This window comes from Lissotriton helveticus, chromosome 1_1, assembly GCF_964261635.1.
Source record: "Lissotriton helveticus chromosome 1_1, aLisHel1.1, whole genome shotgun sequence".
NCBI classification, from domain to species: domain Eukaryota; kingdom Metazoa; phylum Chordata; class Amphibia; order Caudata; family Salamandridae; genus Lissotriton; species Lissotriton helveticus.
The window spans coordinates 958,854,408-958,866,710 of record NC_136057.1 but is presented as its reverse complement, the minus strand read 5'-3'; positions in this window follow the sequence as shown (position 1 = coordinate 958,866,710).

The window sequence follows — 12,303 nt, the reverse complement described above, 5'->3', positions numbered from 1 at the left end:
CAAAATTCCTCCACTCCTTTATCCTCTGGGCAATCTAAATGCAAATTCAAATCGCCCAATAGGAGGAATGTGTCCCTACGCAACGTTGCCTCTGTTAAGTTTTCTAACAGACTCTCCCTGAACTTGGCGCAAGGCCCTGGGGGTCTATAAACCAAAAAGCCTTTGATCGTCTTGCCCCCATTGACTTGTATAGTGAAAGCTCCCACCTCACTTTCGGCAACCAACGTGCTTTCCAACAAACATCCCAAAGGTTTCCTGAAAATAATTGCAATCCCCCCTCCCCTCCCTACTGGCCTGTCCTGCCTAACCATCGAGTAGCTCTCAGGCATAGCCTCGATGATGTCCGAATCAGAAAACTGGTCTAACCATGTCTCCGTGATGAACAATAGGCCATACTTTCTCTCCGCAAGCAACTCGAAAATGTCGATTCTGTGCCTGCGCAGTGACCTCACGTTAAGGAGACCACAGTTAAGAGCAGCTAGCTCCCCGGCGTCTGGCAGCATGGTGGTAAAGCAAAAGCCACAATGAGCACAGTCTATGTCATCACTAGATATACCGTGCCTGCATGATGGTAAAGTGGACGGACATAATCTAAGGAGCTGCTCCCTATCCCAGCAGATCTTAACAGCCGGACCAGGGGTTATCGCCCTAGCCCGCCGTCGGCCGCGGACGGGCGCAGACGGGCTCGACTTTGGCGACACTTCGGCGCGCCTTCGTCGCGCCCGCTGCGCCCGTCCGCTGCGCTTCCGGTAAGACATCCTCCTTTTGTATCCCTCAGCCCGTCTGCCTCGCAGCCACTAGACCGCTAACCGGTCACTCGCAAGCGGAAGCGGAAGTGACTGTCTCTCACCTCCACGCCCTCCGCTCAACGGTGCTAGCCACCCTGTCGGACCGAGGCGTGGAGGAGGGAAGACAAGACAGTCACCCCGAATGCGTCCGGTGAGTCAGGGAATGCAGGGGGAGTTAGAAAGCCTCAGCCCACTAAGGACTTGACCCCAGCGGAATCACCGCTAAAAGTGCAGCCGTTTACAAGCCCTGGGCACATGCAGTGCACTGTACTAGAGTCTGACAGTAAATCAAATAGGCCAATCACGGAGTCACTAATCCTTACATCAATTTACAATAGAGAGAGCATATGCACTTTAGCTCTGATCAGCAGCGGTAAAGTGCCCAGAGTCGTAAAACAGCCAACAGGTCAGAAAAAATAGAGGAGGAAGCAAAAAGTTCAGGGATGACCCTTCAAAAAGGGCCAAGTCCAACAATGTGGAACTCAAGATTAACACTAAAATACTCACCACTCCCCTACAGTGAGCCCTTCCCATCTTGAATCACTCAGACCAGTGTAGCTCCATGACCTGACGTAGTACTAGGCACTATATACGGAGAGTTCAGACACTCCTGAATCGTGTTGGTACTCTCTCAGATCCAAGCACCCTTCTATTCACTTACTTTGAGAAGGCATTCGACTCACTGGATTGGCATATTTGTTCAAAGTCCTGGAATGCATCGGTTTCAGCCCCAAATACCAGGCTTATGTGTTATTACTCTTATACTGCCCGATGGCCCAGGTCCGAGTAAATAGAACCCGTTGAGCTATTCCCAATTTTCAGGGGAACCAGACATGGTTGCCTTCTCTCCCCACTTCTTTTCGCCCTTGGCATCGAGCTCCTTGCATGTCTCATCCATTGTGATGCCCAAGTATGGGGGTGGCGAGGGTCATGTTGAGAGGAAGAAAGTATAGTCCTGTATGCCAATGAGGCCCTTCTCATCCTGGCTTATTCGCATCTTTCCAGCCTTCTCACCCTGTAGCTACTGTCCTTATATGAATCAGCATCTGGTCTTAAAGTAAACTGGAAAAAGTCACTTTTGGTTCCTATTCAAGGTGACCAAAGCACCAATAACTGGCTATCTTTCAGTCCAGTTTGGAGACTCGCCTTTCAATATCTGGGGTTTTACATTGCTAGGGGCACCGATCTTGCATGGTCTTGCATGGAGTACCAACCTCACTATGATAACTTCCAGGATGAAGCAGGACTTTCAGAGATGGGACCTTCTCCTTCTCATTGTGCTACAAAAAAATCGCTCTATTCAAAATGATGGTCCTCCACAGGTTTTTGCATACTCTCCAACACTTCCCGCTCAATATTCCGAGTCAATGGTTTTTAAAGCTAAACACCTTCATGGGTTGGCCACCTCGCATTGCCACTTTGAATGCAGAGAGCTGGCCTATGATGGGGACCTGGCAGATGTCAAGTTATACTACTGGGTGTCACAGCTTACGGTAATAAATGATTGGCGGATGGGCGGACAGGATGAAACAGCATACCGACTAGAACTCTTATGTCTGGGGTTAGCTGCTGTCATGGGACAGCTCTACAGGAACCCTATTCCCAGCCACCTCCCAGAATTGACAGCGGTGGTTATCAGGGTTTTGGAGGGTCACTCTAAGAGCCATAGGGTGAGAGAAAACACTTACACAACTCACTCCATTGTGGAAGGGTCTTAACCACATGACCCACCCAGACGATTTCTGGACCTGGAATAGAAAAGGTCTCACGACTGTCGACGCTGTTTGGCAAATGGGCATCTCGATTCCTTTCAATACCTGGAACTACAGTTCTCCTTAGTTCATACTCAATTTTGCCAATATTTACAACTCTGTTACGCACTCTTCTATCATCTAAGTGACTCCACTGTTATAACTATACAGCCTGCTGGCGGCCGTCTTGGCAAACAGGGAATATTCTATGTATTGTAGTTTGATGATTTAGGCACCTGATGATTTTCTAACACTTAAACAGAGGTGTTATAACTGGGTGGTTTCCCTGGATGAGGCAGACTGGCGGGATTCCCGTCTACCCAACCCCCCGCCTCCCCCGTGAGGTTGGTATTTCCTCTCCAAAATCAGATTGATCTAACTTCATTAACTCCATATCTCATCTCTCATGCCCAACTGCCTATGGCAAACAGGGGCAATACCCAACCACGCTGCTTATATTGCGCACGTACTAACGCTGATTTTTTTCATGGGTATGGTCTTTTGGTGAGGGTGGAGAGATCGCTATAACAGGTCCTGGATTAACAATTGCAACTCACTCTATGAGTGGGCTTGTTGGGCATATTATAAGACTTGGGTGGCTTGAGATGTGAAAGGATTATAGTAGGGTTGGCCAAAGTTGTGGCCAAGAGAGATATCACTCGCAAATGGAGGTCCCCTCAGCCTCCTACACTCGCAGAGTGGCACTGGGGGGTGGCCTGGTGTCCCATAACGGAGCAGCCGCTTTACCAAGAAAGAAGCTTCCTGCAGAAACACACTTTCACACCCTGAAGATGCTGTGGAATATTTTAAATGGTTCCCAGTCAACACCTGGTAAACCATCACCCATGATTTCATCACCAGCAAACTAGACTACAAGCATAACCTCTATACTGGGATTAACAAGCATCTCACCAGGAGACTGCAGAATATCCAGAATTTGGCGTCCAGATTCACTCTCAACCTCAAAGAAATGTGTTAGGAAAATTGCAAGGAATACATTCCCTCTCTTCCTATTGTGAAGATGTCAAGGCTTGGGTGTGGTAAAAGGGACTTCCTTAGTCTTGACCTACTTTTACAATCTGCTTGGTATCCAGATGCTTGTATTGAAGCCGGGCCTGCTGGAAATTATGAGGGTTGAGGCTGACGAATATAGAAGTCACTTTAACACTCAAAACCCTACCCACATGCCTGTTAGGAAGAAGATATGATGTGAATCCATGCAGGGGCGCAACACCCATTGGGCCCACGGGGCTTCAGCCCCCCCTCCCTCGTTTGTGTCAGCCGGGCGGAGACAGCTTCACGGGCTGGAGATTGTCTAATTTGGCTCTAGTTGCCCGCCTGAATCCATGGCTTGTAGGTTGCTTGCAGAATTGAAATAAATGTGGCCTGCCATTGACCCACTTGAATGCACCCTATGTCTATCCAGAAAAGAATTCCTGGAACCGAGTCTAATCGTGGGTCTCTTTAGCAGCAGTTGCAGGCCACAGACCCTGGAAAGGGCAGGGGAATGGCTTCGGCTTTTACCAGCGATTGCATCACAGGCACATCATTTCTCTTTCTCTCTGCGGTAAAAGTTACAGCAGCACCTGTGGAAGAGGCAGGATCCCCCCTATCTGCAACATGAGTGGTCTTCACTTCAATATACATTGACTGGAGAATGCTCCCTCTGTGTACGATTAAATGTATCTCCAGGATGTTAGCATTGGCCTAACTCACTCACCTGTCATGGTATTGGTATTTGCATGAGTGCATTCATATTCCTTTTTGGCGTTGAAACTCTAGAATTCCCTACCTTTTAAACTGCGCCTCATGGAGCATGCGTCTCCATTCACACAGTCTGGAAGACCTGGCTGTTCTGGGAATTATGTATAGCTCCTGGTGTTTTGCGGTATCTGTTGCAGCCCTGGGATGCCTGTGGGTAGCCATGTGATATACAAAAACTACAGAATACAATAGATTACTTCATATGCCAATTATGTTCGGCAATTTTGAACTGTTTAGGGGGGCTTATAGTCAATAACAACTTATACTATACATATATCTTCAGCTCAAGTTCCTCCATGAAGAGGGATATCAAAACTGCGAAAAGTCTAGAGGAAGGGAGGTAGCCCTCGCATCACTCGCGGTGTTATTAATACATTGCTGAAGCCCCCTTCGTGCACAAAGTACCCTTTTATCCAAATATATGGATGAAAGATGGATAAGGGAAATGCTCCCGCACTCGTCAACTCTTTTTAGAATAAACTTTTACCTTGTTTTTGTAACTCACTTCATGATCATGTCAGCCGACTGTTTTCTGTTTCCTGACAGGGTGCGGTCTGGAGCAGAGAATGGAGCGTCACTGTGTGATGCACAATAATGCACCATTCCTTGGCCCAGGCACCGCGTTCCACTGATGGAACGAGAGCTAAGGTGCAAGTGAGGTCGGCATCAGTAAACAAGGGCATATTTAAGTTACAATTTAGCAACAATGACGACTTTAATATGTGTCCTGTGAGACAAAGGGTTCCTTTTGTATATTTAAGGTCAATGTAACTTTCAAAAACAGAAGCTTTAATGGCATTCAAATAAACATCATAACGTCTCGGTCCAAAAAAGCATAGTTTTTTGTTGTAATTCAGAATAATTCCATACCGCTGTAGATCATCCAGGTGCAAGGCTCCTTGCAGAATGTGTTGTTGTGAGAGGGACTATGTTTTTTTAGGGGATATGCATTGATGCCAAACCCCAAATTGACTGCGTGAAGGAGTAAATACCCTGCTAGTTCTTGTTAGGCTGCTGGGATGCTACAGAACTCCTCACGTGGGACATTCCCGGCTCTTTAAGCAACAACAGATCAGTAGCTGAATGCAGACCGAGTGCACCCGTGTGTTAATATGTTTGGTGAGTGATTCCAAAGTCAATTATCATGTGTATGTCGAATTTATTTCACAGTTGAACTATATATGTATACGCTAACAAAGTTATTAAAAAAGAAACAAAATCGTTATGATGTGATTTTACTGACTTAGGCTAACTAGTCCTACGTTTAGGCCTCTACTTCATGTTTAGACATATGGCTGCTGTTTCATAATGTTCATTGTAATGACACCGCACAGTAAATGCGCACTGTTGTTCTTGAAGAGACCACGAAGGACGCCTTATGTAACATCCAGGGCTCTTCCTGCCTGTTTCTGTACACTGTTGGACAATTAATCTTTCCATTGTTCATTTGCCACCTTTGTTCCACCACCTCCAATGGCATTCGGTTATAAAGGATTTAATGTATTCATATTAGGGAACAATGCTAACTTAGTGGGTTTATATGACAATCTGAAAGACTGTATTATGATTTGTGAATGAAAAGAGATATTTTCTCATTCGATGCAGACTGTGCAATTGCACATCAATTTGTACGCAGGATCTAAGTGTAAGACTCTCTTTTTTGGGGGTGAGGCAGATTTTTTGGGTCTCTGTTATTGATGCTGCCCGACTTTGTGTTGATTTGCTGCATATTTGGAACCTACTCTATTTTTCATATTTTTTCACCTTTGCTTTATTTCTTATTATTGATAGCTTTTGTGGCAATCAATTTCCAGGTCCTTTCACTGATTTAATGAGGCTGCTGCTGCATGTGTATTTTTTTCATTTTTTCTGCATTGCACTTTAAGTTTTTATAAACCATCACGATTGTCCTAAAATTCTGGTCTTTCTTAATGAATTGTATTCTTGAAATTCTGTTTTGAATTTTGTCTCAAAGGACACATTGCCAAATAATTAGTGAGGTTAGCACTGTCCCAACCCTACAATTAGGTGCCACTATCATGCAGATTATCTAAAGAGATAGCGCACCTACATGCATTTATGTTATATGCTGGAATAATTTGAAGAGTCCAAAGATGAGGTTAAAGTTGAATTTATTCCTTTTATGACACATTGCCAAATAATTAGTGAGGTTAGCACTGTCCCAACCCTACAATTAGGTGCCACTATCATGCAGATTATCTAAAGAGATAGCGCACCTACATGCATTTATGTTATATGCTGGAATAATTTGAAGAGTCCAAAGATGAGGTTAAAGTTGAATTTATTCCTTTTATGAAGTTCAGTACCCAAGAACCATGCAGAGTGTCTCTCTTCATCAGCATCCAGCCCGTAACTGCTAGACTGGAGCTTCCAAGAGAGGAACTTTCTAGTCTGCTAGGCAACAGATACATTAATGCATATTCTAAACACAAAACAAGAAACATAGAAGGAAAGTATTAAAAGTAATTTAACCCCTTGGCTGCGGCGGTAATTCCGCAGCAGCGCTAGGGGGGAGGGGGGCCACGCGGCGCTCCCATGCTCGTGACGGAACCGCTCCATCACGAGCCTCGGGTGCGCTGTGCTTGTGACGGAGTGGTTCCCTCATGGCCCCACCCGGTCAAGAGAACGCGCCGCGCAGGTGCGAAATCAGCGCCGCACAGGCGCGGCGGCCGGGCCGTGACGGAACCACTCCGTCACCAGCACAGCGCGTTCGAGGCTGGTGACGGAGTGGTTCCGTCACCAGCATGGAAGGTGCTAAAGAATATAACAACTTGTTATGTCTATGACTGAATATAAGTATCTGTGTAGGAGCAGAGTGTGCAGGGCGGCACTCAACGGGTAGGCTCCAAAGCATTAACAAGCTCACAGACCAACCTGGGGCTGATAGGACAGTTCCAGTCTGTCTTCAGCTACTGATGACTGGACCCCTGGAAGGTGACCTGTCTACACTACTGACATGGATGGGCGTGGTCCTTAACTATTAGGGTGAAACAGAAGAGTATGACATCACAGCAGCAGTTGGTGGGTATACCTCACCAGTAGCTGTAGCAACACTGTGGACAGTCAGAGCAACGAGGAGGAGCCCACAAAATAACCTCAAATCGGGTGGTGGGCTCACAGTGTTTGAAAACAATCTCACTATTTGCCGACCTCCTCAGCAGCCCAAATCATTCAATTCGGATCAGATCAAAAGGTTTCCATGACTTGGTCTCTTTTTTCATATCCTCATCTCATAGGTTGGCTCAAGTACTATAGTAAAGAGAAGACACAAGTTTAGGGTTTGAGGTAAGGTCTGACTGAGCCTGACGGGTGGGACAGCATCTTTTGTTTTCGCATCTGCTGTACTAAGACATAGTGTGCTTGGACTCAGAATGTGTTATAACGTACTTGTCTCTCCCCTACTGCTCAGCCAGAGTGAGTGATTGTGTACTTGATGATATTTGGAATGTTGGATGTGTGTGATGTCACAGGATGCTTGGGGGTCTGGAGATGTGTGGAGTGGCAGTTGGTGGATGCAGGCTGAGCAGCGGAGAGGCTGCTCCTGATGGGGCTTTTGTCATCTGAACTTATTTACTTGGAACTGAACTTGAAACTAAGCCTAGTTAAAACCAGCGTGTTATATATACCTGGCTCTAAGACTTCTTTTAAATACAACATTTTTGGCGACGAGGATGGGATTCGAACCCACTTGTGCATGTTTGGACAGCCTGCAAGCCCAGGGTGTTTGAATTCTTTCTGCGTAATTGGGACTGTTTGCCCTGCATTTTCAAGTTTTTCATCAAAGCTTGGGGTGTGCTGACGATTTTAATGTTTTTGCATCTGTGCCTTATGAGAGGGAGCGCTCTGTTGAAATCCAATCTGGAAGTGGCAGATTTATAGCGTCAGCTGCTCTGTCTCTGACGTGGAGAGAGCTCTTGCTGTGCTTAACGTGAGTTAATTGCCCGCTTTAAAGTCTGCTGAAGAAAATAAAAATAAAAATTTGACCAGAATAATATATATTTTTTTCTCACTGCGCAGTACTTCATAGTTTAACGGTCATTCTATTTTAAAACAGAGTGCGAGCAATGTAATGCGCATGGAATTTACCTTGTGTGTTCACTGCGAGAAGGAATTCTCTGCTCCTTCTGATATCGTGGGAGGCTGGCGGTTTCAATGCCGCTCTCTCACGTTTGTCAGGCATCGGTGTGCCGAGAGCCACCCGGTTTGGCGAGTGATGCGTGCCACCATTTTGAGAATCACATCGCATTCGTGTTGGTTTGCCAGTCATCATGGAAATATTTCCGCGAAATGACTTCAGTGATAATTGTGACTTTTAGTGATAATTGGAGCGGCGTGGAACAGAGTAATGTACATGCCGCTATTTTGAGAATCACAGCGGATTCATGTTGGTTTGCCAGTTACTTATGGAAATATTTCTGCGCGATGACTACAGGTCTTTTGGTGATAATCGGAACGTCGTGGGTGAGAGGAATGTACTTTTGGCAGCTGTCCGGCAGTAATTGTATTCACAACATGCAAGTCTCTTGGTGAGGATGTCGCGAACAAAGGAGGGAGTTTGTTCTTGGCAGGCATCCGTTTCTTTATGGAATAGACATTTTAACTCTGGCTTCATTTCTGGTGATTCTCCGGTCAGCAACTCGGCCAAACCATACTTCATATTAACTGTTCCCTGGTGTTTTACAACTTGTTCGGAATACTACAGCTACTGGCAAGTTTAGGACAGTGTTTTCTACTGCATTGGAGACCTCAGATGAGAGACCGCTCACCGGAGCACGGGACTTTTCATTTCATTATATTGCTGGTCATTATAATGCATTTTTTGTGTTGTGTGTGGGTTTTAGGATCTAGTTTGTGCTTTGGTGATGTCATGGTGGTGGTGTATCCTGTCCTGAGGTGATTTGTTAGTTCCTGGGGTGGTTTGTGGCCAATGCACTTTATTTTAGGGTGGCGAGTGCCCTACAGTAGTGAGTTGGTGGGGTGGAGAGTTTCCCAGTGCTGTGTGTTTTGGAGTGGTTAGTGCCTCATTTATTTGTAAGTAGTTGCTGCTGAGTGCACTAGTGTAGTTTATTTCTGCACCAATTTAGGATGGTTAGTGCCCTACGGTGGTGAGTTTGTGGGGTGGTTAGTACCCTAGTCCTTGTTATTTTTAGGGTGTTTAGTGCCCTACGGTGGTGGGTTCTGGGGTGGTTAGTACCCCAGTGCTCATCTTTAGGGTGGATAGTGCCCTACGGTGGTGAGTTTCTGGGGTGGTCAGTGCCCTGGTGCTGTTATTTTAGGGTGGTGAGTGCCCTATGGAGGTGAGTTTGTGGGGTGGTGAGTACCCCAGTGCTTGTTTACTAGGGTGGATAGTGCCCTACGGTGGTGAGTTTGTGGGGTGGTCAGTGCCCCAGTGCTGTTTATTTTAGGGTGGTGAGTGCTCTACCGTGGAGAGTTTGTGGGGTAGTGAGTGCCCCAGTGCTGTTTATTTTAGGGTGGTGAGTGCTCTGCAGTGGAGAGTTTGTGGGGTGGTGAGTGCCCAACTGCTGTTTATTTAGGGTGGTGCGTGTTCTACGTTGGTGAGTTTGGTTAGTTTGTGGGTTGGTATTATGTGTCGCAGTTATGGGGTGGTGTGTGTCCTAGTTTTGTTTCACCGCCCCGTATGTTTGGTGAGGTGTGTTTTTGTTTCCCTAAGGGAGGGGGATGGGGTTATTCTCCATTAGTGTATTTATTGGGGGATGGGGGTTAATCTCTGTTAGTGTTTTATTTTTCTCATTTGGTCAATTCCATAATTTTCATGCATGTATAGGTGAAATAATTTCATTCTTTCTGATGTTTTGTATTTAATGATGTTTTTCATTTATCTACATCATTTCAATTGTATGCATGCATATTGTGAGTTGTTTCCATCACTTCTTATGTAATGTATTTGATGATGTTCATACCCTTGTGCATCATTCTTGCTTTTGGTTTCCCTAACGAAGGGGGATATGTTATAACTTACTTGTCTCTTCCCTACTGCTCAGCCAGTGTGAGTGCTTGTGTACTTTGTGATGTTTGGAATGTTGGATGTGCGTGATGTCACAGGATGCTTGGGGGTCCGGAGATGTGTGGAGTGGCAGTTGGTGGATGCAGGCTGAGCAGCAGGGAGGCTGCTCCTGGTGAGGCTTTTGTCATCTTAACTTATTTACTTGAAACTGAACTTGAAACTAAGCTTAATTAAAACCAGCGTGTTATATATACCTGGCTCTAAGACTTCTTTTAATTACAACAGAATTACTTCTGCATGTGGAATCCTGCTGGATACATACATATGAGGGACAGTACATTCCTGTTGCTTGAAAATGAAATTCCTTGAAAAACAAGAGACAAGAGGCGTTTGGAAAAACAGGAACAGTTTGTTTAATTAAACAACGCAGCCAAGAATACAGTCACAAGTAATGGGTCTGAGGACTGTCTCAATCTACAATCTGTCTAACATAGACTTTTATACATTTCATTGAACGCAATAAAATGGTTCTGGCGAAGAAATGTGTAGCTCTATCTCTGGAGCCATAGATTAAGGTATTGTCTGAGGAATCCAGGTGGGCTTCGACCCTGCATGGACACAATGGGGCCAGTAGATAACGTGTTCAGATGTTCAGCAAGGGAAGCGCGTGATCACTGTGTGTACTGTGGGTCCTGTGTCTTTATTGGCTAAGTGTTGCTAACTTCCTGTGGCATCTGACTTTATGGTGTTTTGGTAACATGCCCACCAATCTCCTGGACCATTTTGGCATTGATGCACCTATCTGTGTGATCGATCTGGAATTTCCTTTCACACATTTGTCTACTGGATACATGCCACCCCACCTGTGATCTGTCAATCAAGCATTTGTAAAGCACACTAATTACCCGTGCGGGTTTCAAGGCGCTAGGTGGTGGGGGGTGCTGCTACTGTTCGAAAAGCCAGGTCTTGAGGAGTTTTCTGAAGGTCAGTAGGTCTTGGGTCTGCCGTAGGCAGATGGGGAGGGTGTTCCATGTCTTGGCTGCGAGGTGGGAGAATGATATGCCGCCGGCTGTCACTCTTCAGATGCTGGGGACAGTGGCGAGGGCATGGTCGTCAGAGCGGAGGCGGCGGGTGGGGGTGTAGAAGCTGGGTCGGCTGTTGAGGTACGCTGGTCCGGTGTTGTGGAGTGCTTTGTGTGCGTGGGTGAGGAGCTTGAAGGTAATCCTCCTGGTGATGGGGAGCCAGTGCAGGTCTCTCAGGTGGGGTGTGATGTGGCTGCGGCAAGGGATGTTGAGGATCAGGCGTGTAGAGTCTTTCTGGATGCATTGGAGCCGTTTCAGGAGTTTGGCCGAGGCTCCGGCATAGAGGGCATTTCCGTAGTCCAGTCTTCTGCGGACAAGGGCCTGGGTTACCGTCCTTCTCGTTACGGAGGGGATCCACTTGTAGATCCTGCAGAGCATGCATAGGGTGTTGAAGCAGGAGGAAGAGACGGTGTTGACATGCTTCGTCATGGAGAGGGTGGAGTCGAGGAAGACCGCTAGGTTGCATGCGTGGTCGGTGGGTGTTGGCGCTGTTCCTAGTGCGGTCGGCCACCAGGAGTCGTCCCACGCCAAGGGGGTGGGTCCAAGGAAGAGGACCACCATCTTGTCCGAGTTCAGCTTCAGTCGGCTGTTTCTCATCCAGTCGGCAACGGCCTTCATTCCTTTGTGGAGGTTGGTTTTGGTTGTGTGGGGGCCCTTGGTGAGGGAGAGGATCAACTGGGTGTCATCGTCGTAATAGATGATATGGAGGTCGTGCAATCGGGCGACATGGGCGAGCGATGCCATGTAGATGTTGAACAGCGTTGGGCCGAGGGATGAGCCCTGGGGTACGCCGCAGACAATCTCGGTGGCTTCGGAGCGGAAGGGGGGAAGGTGGACGCTCTGTGTTCTGCCGGAGAGGAAGGAGGTGGTCCTGTCCAGGACCTTCTCGTGCTCATAGTGTGTGGTGGCAGACCGTGTCGAAGGAGGTGACA